The 18,269-nt window shown below is 39.1% G+C and overlaps 2 protein-coding genes across 2 annotated transcripts in view; one reads left to right on the plus strand and one right to left on the minus strand.

The window, feature by feature from the left end:
- Positions 1-3,335, minus strand: part of LOC135711020 (carboxypeptidase N subunit 2-like) — a 403,442-nt gene extending 400,107 nt beyond the window's left edge. Inside the window, exon 1 of the mRNA XM_065233761.1 lies at positions 1,927-3,335. The gene's annotated coding sequence lies outside the window, so the exon portion shown is untranslated. The remainder of the gene's footprint in view (positions 1-1,926) is intronic.
- LOC135711029 (uncharacterized) overlaps positions 1-18,269 on the plus strand; it is a 405,472-nt gene that overhangs the window by 56,616 nt on the left and 330,587 nt on the right. The window lies entirely within an intron of this gene.

Below are 18,269 nucleotides of genomic sequence, written 5' to 3' on the forward strand. Positions count from 1 at the left end.
CATGGCATCACCAGAGCAAGCATGCCGCGAATCGATAAAATTCCAGAGCAGGAATTTTATACCTCGGTTGACCGGAAGAATGAAAAATCAAGAAGTCTAAATTCCCCAAAAAGTTCCTTGTCTGGCAACCAATGTGCAAATGTGGGCTGAAAAGCAATACTTTCGGACCACTTGGAAAAAAATCCGTTCCCGAAAACGGGAACGGACCGTGAACTAAAAATCACGGCCACCTATCCAGAACAAAATTTTCTCAAATATACACCGTGAACTATGGTTCACGGCTGTGGTTCACGAATATGGGAACTCTTTTTTTCCCGTGCATGAACCAGCAAATTTATCCCGAAGAGTGTCTACGGAAGCGATTCCTACCTTTCCTGGAGCAGCATGAGGTGAATTGCCTATTCTGGCCGGACTTGGCAAGCTGCTACTACTCAAATTCCACCAAACAGTGGTACAGCAAAGATGGCGTCACAGTGGTTCCCAAGGAGATGAATCCGGCCAATACTCCAGAACTAAGGCCAATTGAAGAATACTGGTCAATTGTGATTCACAATTTGTGAAGCACATACTGAAGAAAAAGGGTGGATTTCAAGTGGAAATGGAATTCAGTCGTCAAACAAGTGGGAACAGGGCTCGTGCAAAAGATGATGGTGTGCGAAGAAAAGTTCGAGCAATTGCCTATGGTAAGAAGGAATACTGAAGCAATGGTCTTACAATGAACATAATATCTGTGATAATACCTACGAATGTATGGCTATTAAATTTACTCTGGATTTTTCCGTGTTTAACTTTCATAGGTCAAATGGACTATTCAAACACTTATATAATATTGAAATGCAGTACAGAAAATCGTATGAAAATGAAGAATAGTTTTCAAAAAAGCCTAAATACTGAAAAAAAAACCTTTGTGTAAAAACGAATTCATAGAGAAAATGAAATAGTTCGCTCGGTTGAACATGAAGACTAGGTACGCTAGTTCAATACTGGCTGTATTTGACAGACATGATATCGTACGGGATAAGAAAGTTACGTTCGGATAGACCTAATGCATTGTTTTTTGAAAAAAAAAAAAAAAAATCAACTGCCATTTTTTTGTGTAGAAATTAACATGATGCGGAACCCATCACATGATACATGATTATCATTTAATATTGTCTACCGAAATCCATGTGGATTTCATTTTGAAATTTTCCTGACTGCTTATTTCCTTTAATTTTTTTACAAACTGGTAACTGTTCTTCTTCTTCTTCGCATTTCAAGCTTATTGCATATCGCATATTAGCTTATTGCGTGCTCTCAACTTAGTGTTCTAGATGCACTTCCACAGTTATTAATTGAGAGCTTTCGATGCCTGTACCATTTTTGCATTAGTATAATTGTGTGGCAGTCCAATCATACTTCTATGCCCAGAGAAGTCGAGAAATTTTCCAACCCGAAAAATTCCTAGACCGGACCGGGAATTGAACCCAGCCACCTTCAGCATGGTCTTGCTTTGTAGCTGCGCCTTTACCGACTGAGCTAAGGGAGGCCCCAACTGGTAACTGTTATACATTGTAATTTTATTTTTTGTTAAATTTATTAACCTTTTCATATTTTTAGGGGGTTAGTGGACGTGAGGAAGGGAGGTGTGACAAAAAAAAAATCCCTTACGCAATTTAAAGATAAAATTCATAACTGGATCCAAAAAGACAGTAAATTTAAACATAATGATAACATACAAAATTAAATACTATTTAAGCTTCAGCAAAACTGAGAGGTAATCGATCGGTGCAAAATAAAGTCAAGTGCGTAACAGAAACAACGGAAAAATAAAACACAATCCACACCGGTTAAACGATAAAATAACTTTATTTCAATAGCAACTAACAAAAACACAAAGCTCCAGCAATGAATGGCTTTCGATACGGATTCAATTAATTAATTTACCACACTCAAACTGCCTGTTTGCTCTCGATTGCCCGAGTTCTCCGAATTTGTCGTTGTTCTGCGGCTCTGTTGCAATTTGTGCTTCCACACCAGGGCTAGTAATTACCCATTAGAGTCAAACGGCCGCAACACACATCGGAGCTTAGCCACCGGCCGCACGAAAGTACGCGCGAATGGGTTTTTATTGTTTCGCTCCGTCTCTCTGTCTCCCTCTGCTGCTATTGTTCACTTCACTCGATTGAACTTCATTAGTGCACCTCTAATGGGAAATCAACGCCTACGCTTTGAGTGGCAGACGGGTCCGCAGCCGTGCTCAATCAACACCTAGGAAATTAATAATGCGATTTTGGACGATTCACTGTTCGCCAAACAACGAGGTCCGGCGATTGTCCAGATTGTTCCACCGGCTTCAGGAAGCTATGCACTGAACCGTACCGTGTCAGGCTTGTAAAACCGATTATTATTCCAATTTGCGAACCAACGACAACCGGGACGGCAAAAACGGTACTTGCGTCCTAGACGAGTAACCGCATCGATTTATTCACAGTTTCGCTTTCCAACAGTTGCCCTCCAGTAGAAAGCAGGCCTTGCAATTTGCCACTCCTCGGTAGATTGCGGTGACACGGCGTTGGTAGGCAGGCAGGCAGGTTGGTTCGAGGTTAACCGCACTCATACGAAAAACTCTGTTGGTTTTCAGCTGGATTTCTGGTCCCGCAGCGGAAGCAAGTTCACACAGTGTTGTTGAAAAAAAAACTCACCGGCACGAGCCTTGACAATTTCACTCTAATCTGCAGTCCGTTTTTTGCAAGGTTCTATGGACGTTCACTCCTATCGGACGACCTTTTGGGTAACAAGTCCGGACAGATGGCAACAGCCTATAACTAAGCTTTGATCCAGCACCGTTTTTTTTCCTCTGGTGTTTTACAACATCTCATGCAATATGTATCACTAACTGCAAAAGCGATATGATTCGCTTTATCCTGACTGGAGCAAGTCCATATTCCCCCTTTGAATTAAAACGAGACGGCTTAGTTTGGAGGGGGTGCCTTATGGAGAGCGCGGTCCGTCGTAAGGTCCCATTCCACTTCCATTCATATGAAACACAGACCGACACGCCACCTTTCGGTCTAACGTCCAATTCAACGAGCCACCGAAATGCTGTTCGGTCCGGCTTGATTGATTGATGGTCTACTGCGATGGCTTTCACCTGTTTCGATGGAGCCAGGACAAAAAATCTGATCCCTTTTTTGTTAGTTTTTCCAGTGAAAAAAGAAAATTGAGATCCGTCACCGAGACAGCACACTTGCTCTTCACGCAATCTAATCAAACACCGCACACCGCGAGGGAACACGAGAGATTCGCGTCCTGTCCTACCCGAAGCGACGATACTACTGAGCGTTCGTCGTCGATTTCCGTTCCGTCCGGTGCTCTTCTCCCTTTGTACGACACAAACAATGCAACATTACAAAGAATCTGCTTCGGTTTGTCGGCTTCGGATCGTCATACGTCACGTCTGTCAGTGCAACACCACTTCTTGACTGCATCCCGTGTAGCGTAGCTCAAAAAGTTGCTCAATTTGAGTTTGTTCTCATTTTGGCTCTCGCTGGCCAACGAAGAGAGTGATCCGATTGCAGTCGCGGAATGCGTGGGAGTTGATACACAAAACACGATGTAATCCTGCTGTTTGTTTTGATCGTTTTCGTTCTTTCATCTGTTCGTTGGTCCGTTCGACGGTCCCTTCGCTCAATGTATCATAATTGTAGTCCCCTTCATCGGTCCTCCCCTCGTCGTTGTCTCGTGGACGGAATCTGAATTTGTACTTCTTTGTATGGCTACTGCAGTTATGGTGGTTGTGGTGGTGGTTGTTAGTGCTGTTCAAGGAGAGCTGTCACTGAGTTCGAAGTAACGCGACGATCCGAGCGACTGACTGATACGGCAGAGAGTGCCAGCCGAGGGGTGACGACGAGGCATAATTTTGATAGACACGTGAATAATGAATGCTTTCGGTGTTTATGTTGCGCTATGCTTTGCGTGTGCCGTTCGTTCCATTGGATGCTGTGCTGACATGAACGATTCGGCAGCGAAGACGGTGGCGGTATCGTTTTAATGAACTAGAAGCTGGAGAAATGGAAGAAATGGCTTTTAATTAATTACCCATTCTTGAGTGTTTGGAAAGGAATTTGCTTTGAGCCAGTAAGGGTGAAGTGGTTGATTTGCATTTCATGATGCTTGTCTTGGAAACAATAGCAGATATAACGGTTTTTGAAGTAGCTTTGTGTGATTTTTACGTTAAACAATGCAAACATTAAGAAAGTACCTAAAAGATGTACGTTGCGTGCAGAAAAAAAAAACTCAAAAAATACGTTAAAGACTGAGTTGCCTGTCAGCCATTGCCAGTGCTGAAATCTATCATTATCGTTCGTAGATTTGAAGCGTTATTTATGAAAATTAAATTTACACCGTCAATGGCTGCATGCTTGGCATACACAGTTTTGGTCACGAACTGCTCATTTGCTAATAACTTTGCACACAGTTGACGGAACAGAGTTCTTTTTGAAGCAGTAGATAGAATAGAGTGTAAGCTTGTTATAGATGTGTAAAAAAAAGTAGATTTTAATGCTAATAGTAAACTGTAATTGTTTTTGCGTTGTAAAAATGAGGTGAGAAATGCTCACTACACATCTCGGAATTTAAGTGTTAAATTGATTAGTGTTGATTCAAATGTTAAGCTTTATCTAATCTTCGCATATCTACAGTAAACTATGAGCCTAAACTATCAATTACTTGATAGATGAAGAAAAACAAATTTCAACATATTAGTGAAAAGTTATTACCAAATGAGCAGTTGGTGTGTACAACTGTGCATGCCAAGCATGGATGGCTGAACTGATAATCACATAAACCTTCGTTGTTTTTAAAATGTTGTGCCAATGTAGGAGAAACTTGTCTGTACATCCTAATTCACATTATTGTCATAAATAACAAGGAAATCGTGATGAGGGCGGGGCTTTGAAAGCATTTTTTGACGTAGGATTACGTTTTTCGCCAACATATTGGGGGTGCAATTTAAAAAAAAACTAAAATCGACCGTTTTACGAAAAGTGGTCAGGTTTTGACCACTTTTAACTTTGTCATTAGTGGATGGATTTTAATTCTAAACAAGCCAATCGATTGGAAATTTTTCTACAAAGCTGCTGAAATTAACACTTTATCAATATTCAATAGGTCGCTTTTGAAAATTACACAAATGTCCAACTTTTGCAATGGTGATCAAAATTATTATCAAATTGAATTCCATCCGGTCTCACCGAACAGTGCTTATTCAATCACTGTGTGATGGTGTCCGGTCAGTCGTCATTATCAGCAGCAGCAGTAGAAGCAGCAGTGCTTTCGGCGCGTGGCGTTGAATATTGTTATCCAGTTCATAACGAAAGGCTCCCCGCAAGCAGCAAGCTGCAGCCCACAAGAGAGTCCATTCACCGAAGAACGAGGAAGAAGGCATAACGCTACTGATCGGATTCAGTAGCACTTCGTGAGTGCCAAGCACGTCACCCTCGTTCCAAACAACATACAGATCGTATGTTTTGAACACCTTAATAGCTCAGCATTACTCAACCGTCACGACAAAAGTGTTCTTTTCAGAACCACCATAAATTATTGTTATTTAAGAGTTCATTTTCATTGAACGTTCGCTCGCCTTACTGCCAGCCACATTACCCCCAAAGCTCTTTGATAATGTACCCAACAACCAAACGTTTGTTGTCAAATGCGTAACAGTATTGAAGGGTATCCGCCCATTTGGCCGAATGCCTTTTGGCCGATCGCCATTAGTCCAAAGTCGTTTGACTGAATGGGTCGTTTGGCCGAAAATTTGAAAAGAGATTTCCAATTTTTGAACACTACTAGATTCCTAAATGACAGCCCTGTGCACTTTTTTTTTACTTTCCCCAATTCTGGTTTTTGACATTATAAATAAGAGCTTTTTTGTTAAATTGTATATTGTATAAAATTGAAATTTTATATTGTCGATGGATTCATTATTCTATTAAAGATAAGCCTTTCGTAATGTAATTCGTATTTTAAGCCACCCTTTTTACCATGCCCAGTTTTGGAGTCTTGATGATCTTCGGCCAAATGACATCCGGCCAAACGGCTTTAGGTCAAATGGCCCATTTGGCCAAACGGCATTCAGCAAAATTACCCGGAGCCGTATTGAAGTTGTACATACAAATTCTCGCAATGACCGAATAGCACATGACCTTCTCAAATAATCAGAAACACTTCGTATTAAGGTAGGGTTTTTTCTAGGACACTAGAAAAATATCTCGCGATTGAAAAGTTTTAGCAAGAAATTCCTCCAATCAAATTTCGTTTTTTTATAAATCAAAAATTCCGTGCGTTTGTGCATGAAAACGCATAAATATGTTATCAGAAAACGAGGCGCTTCCGTGATGGGAAAAAGTGGTTTTCGTAACACAGTCGCCGAATATTGATACCGAGCACGTAATCCTACGTCAAGTGTACGGTCTTGTCTTGGATACAACCTCTTACTTTTTGTTCAGAGTAGGATTTCGGATGTTAATTAGAGTGATTTCGGATGTTAATCTAAATGCATATATAGAGATACCAGACATGTTTTGCAGTGTCAGGTACTGTATTGTGAAGTCTGTGAAAGAGATCTATAGGATTGTTGACTGAACAACTAACGAAAACAGGTTATGTGTAATTTTAGATCGATACAACCGCCACAACAGCAGATCTGATTTAAAATTAATGCAGAAGCTTGACTAGATGGTTAGCTGTTGGGTGCCCATCCGGTGCATGTCTACATCTAAATCTGAACCTTTAAATGTGATTTTATTGTATGTGTTTGACACATAAATCCTATCAACTTCGCTTTCAGAGCATCACAATAAGTGATTTTATGATTCGTGAGTGTTCATTCATAGTTAATGCTCACGAATCGCAAAATCGCTGATAGTGACGCTCTGAAAGTAAAATTAACAGGTTTTATGTGCAAAACAAATACTTTCCAACCTTGTAACTAACGGCTAGCTCATCTCTAACTTTCAGGGTCGGCAAACCGCACTAGAAGAAACTCACCTGAATCCAACCAGCGACAAAATTCCAACCTGAAACTTTTTTTTAGATGCATGCAAGATTTAGAACACAAGTGTTACGTTAAGAACACCAAGCCAAAAAATATGTTCAGGGGATATTCAAAAACATCAAGAACCAAACTTTGCAGCACTTTTGTATTTTAGGAAAAGGAAAATGGTTTTAACTCACTGCCAGATGTCTGCTGATGCCTGCCTCGCTGATGCCGACGCCGCCGCCGCTGCAGTTGGATGCCACGTGTTCCCTCGTCGCTGGATCGCTTCAACCTTACCAGGGCCGATGCTGATACCGTTCCGATTCAAAACGGGTTGCTAGCATAGAAGTAACTCTAAGACTAGTAGGTCCCGAAGAAACGTGCTCAACTTTTTGGCTCAGCTCTGGTACTATCTTCGGTCCCAAGCTAATCGGTGCACCCCTCGAAACATAGGAAAATCTACTGACCCCCTTAATTTATCTGTCAAATTTCATAGCGAATCAAAACAAACATTGTGTTGTACTAGAAAACCGACTAGAATGAGCTAGTTAAGTAGTGAGCCAATTTTAAATCGATAGTTTCCACCCGTTGGTACTAGGTCGTGTGTTGTCGTACGACCGGTTCAGCGCATCTGGGAAGCGGTTCACTGTGCACAATCTTCACACACTTGGAGAGGAATTCAACCTAACTCACACCACGACCCCTTGTCTAACCGGTTTTTACTTCACGGCAGTGATGGAAAAGTTCGCGAAAACTTACTATGACTCACGAATTTTTCCCTTGGTGATCTTCGTGAAATATCGCGAATTTTTCCAACACTGCTTCACGGACAGTTCTTCAGGGTGTCGACTTAAACTTCACAAACTGGAAGACGACCTCTTGGAATTCTAACTGGCCTCAACGTTAGTGATAAGAAGGTCCAGTTTACCACCACGTGACCACTTAAGCTCACACTACCGTGTATTGTTCTTGGCGAGTTAGGTTAGACTTGGAGCTAAGCTCCTTTAACGTTCCTGTAGAGAATCAACCGACAAGAGTAACTAACACTGGCTGTCCAAAACTTCTCTAACTCCGGTAAAATAACGGGTTTGAATCTCACTTGCTGAACTTTGTTTCGGGTTTTTCTCACTTCGTGCGCGTTGAGCAGTAGGTGGTAATCTTCGCTGTAGCCATGATCGAGCAGTTGAGCCACCTGATTCCCTGCGCTAGCTAGACTTTCGAAAAACCTATCTGCACTACTCCTATTCGATATTTTATCGTGCTGCTCTGTTTTGGAATGATTTTTTTTTTCAAAATTTAGCTTTACAACGGTTTACAACTTCCTCGGTCTATTTTATTGAAAAAAATGTGTTCTACTTTACTGCATTGGAGTTCATCAAATAGAAATAAATTTAATAGGTTAAAATTTATATAAATCAATAAATTCTTGCATGAAATTTGTATTTAAATACAATGGTTCGGTATTTCATGAGGCAAATCTGACACCAACATATAGTATACAGGGTTGAAAAATTCGTCGAAGGTTACAACCTCTTGTATCTTACATTGAGCAACACTGGCTTGCGAAGTATCAATCCCGGTTGGTTGATTTTTATGCGGTAGTTCCATTGACACAAGAAAAATTGCGGAAACTACTGAGGAGAAGAACTTCAAGGACGTTGCGAAAACTTCAGGGTGGATCCGAGATCATCAAGAACTTCTAGACATACGGGGATATTTCAATATGCATCTCGGAGGGTAAGCTCCGATAGCAATACGGTCCCATAGATTTTACGAAAAATCACTTCATGGAATATCAAAGAGCTTCAGGGAAATTCCATTAACAGCAAAATTGCAATAACTTAACAGTTCTTGTCAAAATTTCAGCTACAAGTTTAAAGATATTTAGGGAAGCAACGTGAACTTCGGGGTAGTTCTGAAAAATTCAAGGCAGTTCCATGAGTATCAGGAAAATAGCTCGTACTTCAGAGTTCAGAAATCTTCAAGGAGGCTTAGATATCCTTAGATCAATTCCAGATCATCATCAATAAATTAGTGAGGCCTTCAGGAAAGCTTCATGAACTTCAAGAAATATAAGAGAATCTTAGGGCAGTCCCGTTAACTTCACAAAAAATTGAGAAGGTAATGAGGAACGAAACTGGAAACGTTTATAATTTCAAGGAAGCTTCATGAAAAACTGCAAGAAAATATGGGAAGTCCCGAAAAATCTGGAATATTTTGGAAACTTCAGGGAAGCTTGAACAAATTCAAAGCAGTCCTATTTGCTTCAGAAAAACTGCAGTAACTTTTAAGAAGTGCTGAGAACTTCAGGAACATCCAGAGAGCTTCAGGAAAGTCAAGAGAGCTTCAGAAATATAAAGCTTGAGTCATTTAATATCTGGACGCACTGTTTATTTTACTACAGTGCTCCTAGCGGTCATTGAAATTGGCTAAATCGACCATGTGCAGTTTTTTCACACGTTTTCATGAGTGGCATACTATCAATCGGTAGGATCATAGCAAGCATCTTAGTGGGTCTAATGATTGGAAGCTGGATTTGAAGGTGTTGAGAACGGTTAGGGCAAAACCAGGGCTGTCCGATTATGATGGATATCGCCAAGAAATTCAATGTCAACCAAAGCACCGTCAGAAGGATTCGTCACCGAGAAGGATTTCGATCTTTTCGGGTCAGTAAGCAATCAAACAGGACACTGAAGCAGAATCTAGTGGCCAAAAGACAACAGAGATGAAAAGATGGAGGAACAAAACTGCCGCTCAGGTTAGCCAACAGAGAATCCAAAATATGATGAGTGGTAATCGAAGCGTCCAGATATTAAAAGACTCAAGCTTTAGAGAGAACTTTTCAAAAAATTTGTACTTCAAATACTTCAGAGAAGATAGGTCTAGAATTATTCGGGGCATTATAGAGATCTTATGGGCAGTTCCAATATTGTTATAACTTCAGGAAAGCTCCGAGAACTGTAGGAAAGTCCAGGCTTTTTGGGAAGTTTTAAGCGTAAGCGTAGGTTGTGAAAGGAAAATTTCGAGAACCCAAAAAAAAGTTCCGAGAATTTCAATTTCATGCAGAAATCTTCAGAGATTTTAAGAAAACATATTTGAAAATTCGGGAACTTTAAAGAACCCAAGAGAACATCAGAAAAGTTTAAAGGATTTTCAGGATAGTTCCATTAGTTTCAGGGCCGTATCAAGAACTTCTGGAGAATTCAGAGAACCTTAGGGATGGTCCGAGATCATTAAGACAAATCAAAGAGGTAGTTCAGTAAATGTCAAAGAAATGGCAGGAACTTTAAAGACGAGATGAACTAGCCAACGAGCTTAATATCTCACTTATAGAGTATTTAAAAAAATTGAACTTTAAATAAGTTCTGTAAAACTCAGGAAATTAATGCTGTTTTTAAGAGTTTTATTAAAATTTTGGAATGAAACATGAACATGAGAAAATCTTGATGGGGTTTGAAGGAAATTCCAGTATTTTTATAGTTGTTTCAAGAACTTCAAACAATAGCAAAAACTTTAGATAATATTAATGATCTTTTGAAAAGTTTGGGAAATTCCGAGTACTTCAAGAACGATCAGAGGTCTTAACAGCGATTCCATTAATTTAAGGGATATTGCAGGAAGTTTCATGGTGTTCCAAGGAATTGTAAAATTCATGGATTTCCAGAGAAGTTAAGGAAAAAAAAAATTTTAGGCGGCATTCCGTGAGGCTTTAAGAAATTGATAGTTGAAGATGCTAATTTCAAATAACAGACTAAAGTGGTAATTTTTATACGACACATAAGGAAATGAACATATAGAATTGATAGTTCCGTTAGAGTACGGCAGTGTGAAAATCGCATATAGAGAGTAGAAAGCGAGCAAGGACAACTTTAGGAAGGAACAAATCGGTTAAACCATCTCTCTTTACAAAACTCTACCGTTGGAGAGGGGTGATGATGGGGTACTCCCTCGCGCCACCACTGGCAAAAAGAGATGATCACCGACACGCTCAAGTATCCACGATGTGTTTGAAACAGTTTTACTGATTTTTACCGCACACCAATTGTTATCTGAAGGAAGGCATCCAGTCGTAAGTTTGGAAATTGCAGCTATTGTTACCTCTGCCACGGTATGTGAAAGGAATTACATAAGCTTAAAGCTTAGAAAATAACGAAATTTCCAGATTTTCAAGAGGTAAAGGAAACTTCAGAGATGGTTTAAAAACTTCAGAAAATATTTGGGACCTTCATAGAAGTTCAGAGAACTCAGAAGAACGAAAATGTCAAGAACATTGGAGAAGTTCCGAGAACCTCTGGGTAGATCATAGAGTCCAAGGATATGTGTGGCAACTTCAAAGATGATCGTTACAAAAATTGAGGCAATTTTAGGGAAGTCCAGAGAAGGTCAGATAAATTTAAAAATTAAATGGAAAGTGCCGTAGGCATCAGAGATTTTTTTCGAAAACCTCGGAAGAACTTGTAGCATGTAACATGTAATTTTTATAACAAAATCGGGTTTATATTTCATTATATAAGTAAAGTCAGCACTGGTGCATTGTTTTCTAATTGTTGATCAAAATTAAAAAAAATGGTGTCCAATACATTAAACATATATATCTAGTTTATTGATCCCCTGAACTTCCTGAAAGCTCTTCACCCTCCGTTACTCGCGCTGTTGTACTTTGTACAACACACATGAGTTTTCCATTGCCATTTTGTTGCTGAGTTACCAATCGATCTGAAACCAACGGGTATTCCTCAAAAAACTTGTTTCTTATCTAATCTAATCTAATCTAATTTAATCTAATCAAATCTAATACAATCGCAGCCAGTACAAGAAAGCATCCTGGAAAATCATTAGGTTTGATAAGACCTAATCATTTTTCTTGTCAACATTTATGTTTGCAGCATATCTCAGATATGACACAAACATCAAAATGGTCAGGCCTACTGCGTTGCATTTGCCGCAAAGATGATTCTGTGAAAGGATTCGAGTTCAAATAAACCGTGGAGGCACAATATTCGAAGCAGTTCCAAAATCGACGCACTCCATAATGTTCGACTATTTTAAATAATTATTTTTGAAAAGTTACTTCTGCAAATATTAGTTTCAGTGCTCTTGGGATGATGGTGTTACAAGGTTTAAAAAAATATATTGTCAAAATAGACGAGTGCGTCATCATTAGGAACGCGTCAAATATGGTGCTGGCACAGTATATCTAAACTGCGATGCATTTCGTGAATCTTCAGGGGTGGAAGGATGCGTGGACATATCGTACCAAACGCTCCGAGCTAGGTTATGAGTGAATGTAACAGTAATATGCAATGTTATGAATACAAATGCCGCCAATGTCAACCAGATTCCCGATTTCCATTTGACGTTTGTCAGCTGTAAGCTTCTCTCAGGCAATTGAAAGTCCTACCTCGGCAACATGATCGCACTGAAGGATGGGACTTTGGGGGTTTGCTGGCTTGACAGCGGCCCCAGGAACAATCTGGGGGATATTGTAGGTCCTGCAGACCGTCGATGAACGTGCACTCGTAGTGTTCCGAATGGAAGCTTTTCCGTTGCAAATGATTGACCATTTGCCCCAGGAATTGAGCTGCTCGTGAAAATAACTTCTTGAATCTCGGCTTTGGTGGCGACCCAGAACCGGGCAATCGAATCCAGGTCCATCTATGGTAGTTGTTGACCGGATCAGCACCCAAGTATAAATATAACACAGGTCATCAATGGAATTTCGAATCACGGAAAATATGCTCCAATTACGAGACAAACTATCACACATAAATTATTAATTTTAAATTTTTCCAAATTTTCAAACGCGACAAAGAAAAAAAAACGTCACGGTTGTACCAACTAATAATAGTGAAAATGTAAATGGAAACCGCAAAAACTGTGACCATACTACGTGGGATTTGACTTAATTGATTACAACATGGAATATGTAGAGATCCTGACCAAAGTTGTTCAGGAGATCATAGCCTTGTCGCTGGCGGACAGTAGTTCAGAATTTTCTCACTACGTAGCGCTAGTATACATGTGAAATTCTCGCATATATATATATCTCGAGATCCTGACCAGATAGAAAGTTACTGTCTATCACAAAGTTTTTCAAGAGGTCAAAGCCTATTGCTTGGTGCTCAAAAGTTCAGAATTTGCTAACTATGCGACGCTAGTATACACGTGAAATTCTCATATAAAATATCTCGAGTTCCCAACCAGATAGAAAGGTACTGTCTTCGGCATAGTTGTTCAGGAGGTCAAGGTTTTTTCGCAGGTGGACAGTAGTTCAGCGTTTTCTCACTTTGCGGCGCTACTATACATGTGAAACTCTTGCATATAAAATATCTTTAGATCCTGACCAGATAGTAAGTAAATGGATTCGGCAAAGTTTTCAGGAAGTCAAATCTTTTTTTTTGGGGTGACAATAGTTTAGAGTTTTCTCACTATGCGGCGCTAGTATATACGTGCCTTTCTCGCATATTCAATAGCTCGAGATCTTGATCAGCTAGAAAGTTACTGTCTTCGGTAAAGTTGCTTAGGGGGTCAAGACTTTTTGGCTGGTAAACAGTAGTTAAGAATTTTCTCACCACGTGGCGTTAGTATACATGTACACTTCTCACATATGCTATATCTCGAGATTCTGATCAGATAAAAAGTTACTCCCTACGACAAAGTTGTTCAGGAGGTCAAGGTCTTTTGGCTGAAGGGCAGTAGTTCAGAATTTTCTCACTTCATGTGCTAGTACACATGTGAAATTCTCGCATATAAAATATCTCAAGTTCTTGACCAGATAGAAAATTACTGTCGTCATCAAATTTGTTCAGGATATCACAAAATTTTTGCTCCTGGACAGTTGTTCAAAATTTTCTCACTACGTACCCGAGTAGCACACTTTCATCACAATTAGTTACAGCAACTTGTTTATGACTGAAATAAGTTGTATATAAGTTTCAATAATTGATTTGTGACAAGCGTGCTACTAGGGTAGCGCTAGTGAAATGTGAAATTCTCACCTGTGATATATCTCTAGATCCTGACCAGATATAAAGTTACTGTCTAGAACAAAGTTGTTCAGGAGGTTAAAACCTATTTTTAGTGCACAATGTTTCAGAATTTTCTCACTAAGCAGCGCTAGTATACACGTGAAATTTTCACGTATAAAATATCTCAAGATCCTGATCAAATAGAAATTTACTGTTTTCGGTAAAGTTGTTCAGGAGGTCAAGGTCTTTTGGCTGGTGAGCAGTTGTTCAGAATTTTCTCTATACACTGCGCTTTGCCACGTGCAATCCTCATATATGATACAGCTCGAGATCCCGAACAGCTAGAAAATTACTGTCTACGGCAAAGTTGTTTAGGAGATCAAAGCTTTTTTGCTGGTGAACAGTAAATAGTTCAGAATATTTTCGTTATGTGGAACTAGTGTGCATGTTAAATATGTGTATATGTTATAGCTTAAGGTCAGGAAGTAACTGTTATCGCCAAAGATGTACATGCGGCAAAGTTCTTCCAGGTGCTGAACATGCAAATGTGTTTTGTTCAAAGCTCTCTCATTTTACGTCCAATTTTTTATCTCCTTAGGTTATTTGAATGGTATGAATGGTATAGCATAAGGGTTTTACTACTACTTTTAATTTCACATTTTTTTTCAAGTCGATTCTGCGAAAATCAATCATGATTCTTCAGAGTAAATTATGAAAAATAGTGTAACTTTGGGTGAACCTTTGGTATATAAAATTTGAGCAATTTGCCTCTCCGTATTACCATTCAAAATCTTCAAAATGGTCTAAAACTAACGAAAATTTGACGTTTTTTAGGGCGTGTCCTTAAACCTATGATCGGGAGTGTGCGGTTTTAAAAATGTCTCTATTCAACTGAGCAAAAGTGCCTTACTCTCTGAGTTAGTTTCGTTGTCCGTGCACACGTTAATACAGGGATTTTTTTTGTTCTAGACCCCTCGATAAGACATTTTGAAATTAGCTTTAAATGAAAGGGAAACTCTAAACATTAATTTAGTGGAAGTTTCAGCGAAATTGACCTTTTAAGATAATGTTTTCCATCTGAGATACGTGTTACCACTAATTTATCAGAGGTATACAAGTGAAGCGACTCACCCCAATTTATGTATCCAAAAATCTGCATGAAAATCTTCACCAGTAAAAGAAATCCAGTATATATTTGTCTTATCCCACATAGGCTGATGCAAATTGTATTTTTATTTTATGATATTTGATATGCGAAAATTGCCCGCCCGTTTTGAGAAATTTCTGAACTACTGTTCATCAGCCAGAAGACCTTTATCTCATTAACAGCTTTGCCAAATACAGTAAATTTCTAGCTGTTCATGATTTCGAGATATTATATATGCGAAGATTTCACGTATATCCTAGCACCACGTAGTGAGAAAATTCTGTACTGTTGACCAACGAAAAACTTTGCCGATGGAAGTTTAGCAGGTCTCGAAATACATCTTATCCGAGAATTGGACGTGTATACAAGCGCAATGATGTGAAAAAATTGAATTTCTGTCAGACAGTAACTTTCTATCTGGTCAGGATCTCGCAACAAACCACATGCGAGAATTTCACGAGTAGTCTAGCGCTACGTAGTGGGAAAATTTTGAACTACTGTCCACTAGCGAAATATATTTGAACAGAATCTCGAGATATTTTACATGAACAACTTTTTCGAAGACAGTTATTTTATACCTGTTCAGAATCTCGAGCTATAGCATACGCGAGAATTGTACACGTTTACTAGCGCCACGTGAAGAAAATTCTGGGCTACTGTCCACCAGCCAAAAAGTCTTGATCCCCTGAACAAGTTTACTGAAAATATTAACTTTATATCTGCTCAGGATCTCGAGCTATTGTATATGCGAGGATTGCATGTGTATACTAGCACCAAGTAGTGAGAAAATTCTGAACAACTGTCCACCAACGAAAAGATCTTGACTTCCTGAACAACTTTGCCAAAGACATTTACTGTCTATCTGTCACACTGTACACAAAGTACAACGCGCGAGTACTCGTGTTACAAAAGTTGGCGCGAGTAACGGAGGGTTAAAATTGCTTACAATTTAAAATCGATTCTCTTTGTTGATAAAACAGGGATCTTCTTGAGCATGGGCATTAGACTGCCAGCGAAAATGGTAATTTTTAATTTCGCTAACAAACCATATACAAAATGTTTATTGCCTCGAAAAATGACCCTATACAAAATTTGAGCTCAATCGGACATGATTTAGGGGTGGCGCAAACGCGTCAAAGTTTGACTTTTTTCACTCTCAAAAATCTCCCAAGGGGGGGGGGGGGGGGGGTACATGAAATTTCGAAAATCAAAAAAAAAAATTTGATTCCAAATGTCTTAAAAATGCATAAAACGTCGAGATTTGGTGTTATCTCGAAAAAATTTTTTTTTCAAAAATCGACTTTCTGGGGCTTAGAATTTTTTTCATGAGTTCTATATGGAATATAGAAGATTGATGAGTCGGCTTCTAAAACTGTTCACAATTGTCTCCAACCTGCTTATATATCGAATTAAACCACCATTTAGGATCTAATACGAAATAATTCACTAGGGTGGTCCATTTATTCTTCATTAGGGTGGTCCAAAAATTCAAAAATATATATATTTTTTTTTTTTTCCTTTGATTTATTTTCCGTCGATCTTGTTTTCCGTGCTGAGCACCAATGCTACCGACGCCAGAGAGGCAGCTCATACACCTGGACCCTACCTATCGACCCATCAACTCATGAACCGGGGACCAACGGCTTTACTTCCCTTCCGAAGGAAGGCGTGATCAGAGATGTTATGCCTCAGAACATCCCGGCGGCGCCGACTGGGATTGAACCCAGGCCTGCTGGGGTGAGAGGTAATCACGCTTACCACTACACCATCGGCGCCGCCTTTCAAAAATATATGAAAAACCACAACTTTTCATCAGAAATTCCTAAAATCAATTGTAAAAATATCTTGAATTGCGTTAATGGGTTTTTTTTGGGAATCATGAGTTTAACACAAGAGGAACATGTGCCTAAAAAGATGAAAAAATTCTTGTTTTATACTTTGCCATATATTTCCTTATTAGCTACACCAAATCAGACTTCCTGGTACTCTTATATTTTTTTCGATGATCTTCAACTATTTGTAAAATGCACTGCTTTTGATCTTCATCCGTTGATAGTTTTGAATTGTATGTTTTAATCAATGCTATACCACGCTCTGCATTATCATTAACTACTTCCAAACATTGAACCCGTCTTTTGGCATTTTTTAAACTCGATGGAACTACTCCACTGCTCCATATCGACATTCAGCAACGACTTCGGAATTTGGAGAGCTTTGAATAAGTTTTCAATACCACTGCTGCCTTGTACAAACGAGTGTAGTTCAATCGTTGAAATATCGTTGGATTCAACAATGGATCTGGCTGTAATGTTTTTATGAGTATCTGTAAAAAAAATCATTAGAAAATTAAATGCAAATGTATCAATTCAAGCATTTACCTGATGGAAGTAAGGCTTCGATAACCTTTTTCTTAACCGGGAGGTCTACATTTTCGTCGAACAGACATAGTCCTGGCTGTTGTCCAAATATTGCAAGTGAGTTAAAATTCCTTTATGTACTGCTTTTGCAACGTCTTCATCAACAGTTTCATATTCCTTCAATATTTTTAACAGGTTCAGATTGTTATTGGGTGTCATCGCAGCACACGGAGAAAGAAACCAACTTTTCAAATAAATTTTTACAATGAACACACAAAATCGAGCTAGTTGATTTTTAGTTTTATCTGGTAAAGCAAATTCATGCCGAAGAATAAACATTTTCAAAAAATAAATGATTTTGGCCATCCACCTTGCATTGTGGAACGCACCAAGAGCTCTTATTTGTAATTTTTCATCGATTTTCCACCCAAATATAAAATGGCAAGTTGTAGAACCTCTCGGTAATCACCACGGTGGTGTTGCTCTCTAATTTGTTTTTCATAAAACTCCAATAACGCCAATCTTTCTATTTCCGAAATAGCTATTTAAAAAAAATCATCATCCATACCTGAGTGGTATGAAGTCTTTTCCAAAATGTGCAATTTTGATTGGAATTCCATAAAAGTCTCAACATTTGTAGACTTTGACGTTTCAAATTTCAGAATTTTAAAAGCTTTGCCAAGTAGCAGTTCATGTATGTGGTGCCTACAAGGGAGGCCTATAAGCTGCCTCTTAAACAATTTGTCCAGGTACTGACACGCACCTTTTTTTCTACCGGT

This window comes from Ochlerotatus camptorhynchus, unplaced genomic scaffold, assembly GCF_037179485.1.
Source record: "Ochlerotatus camptorhynchus isolate MF236.1 unplaced genomic scaffold, CSIRO-AGI_Acam_v1.1 ptg000416l, whole genome shotgun sequence".
Lineage (NCBI taxonomy): Eukaryota > Metazoa > Arthropoda > Insecta > Diptera > Culicidae > Ochlerotatus > Ochlerotatus camptorhynchus.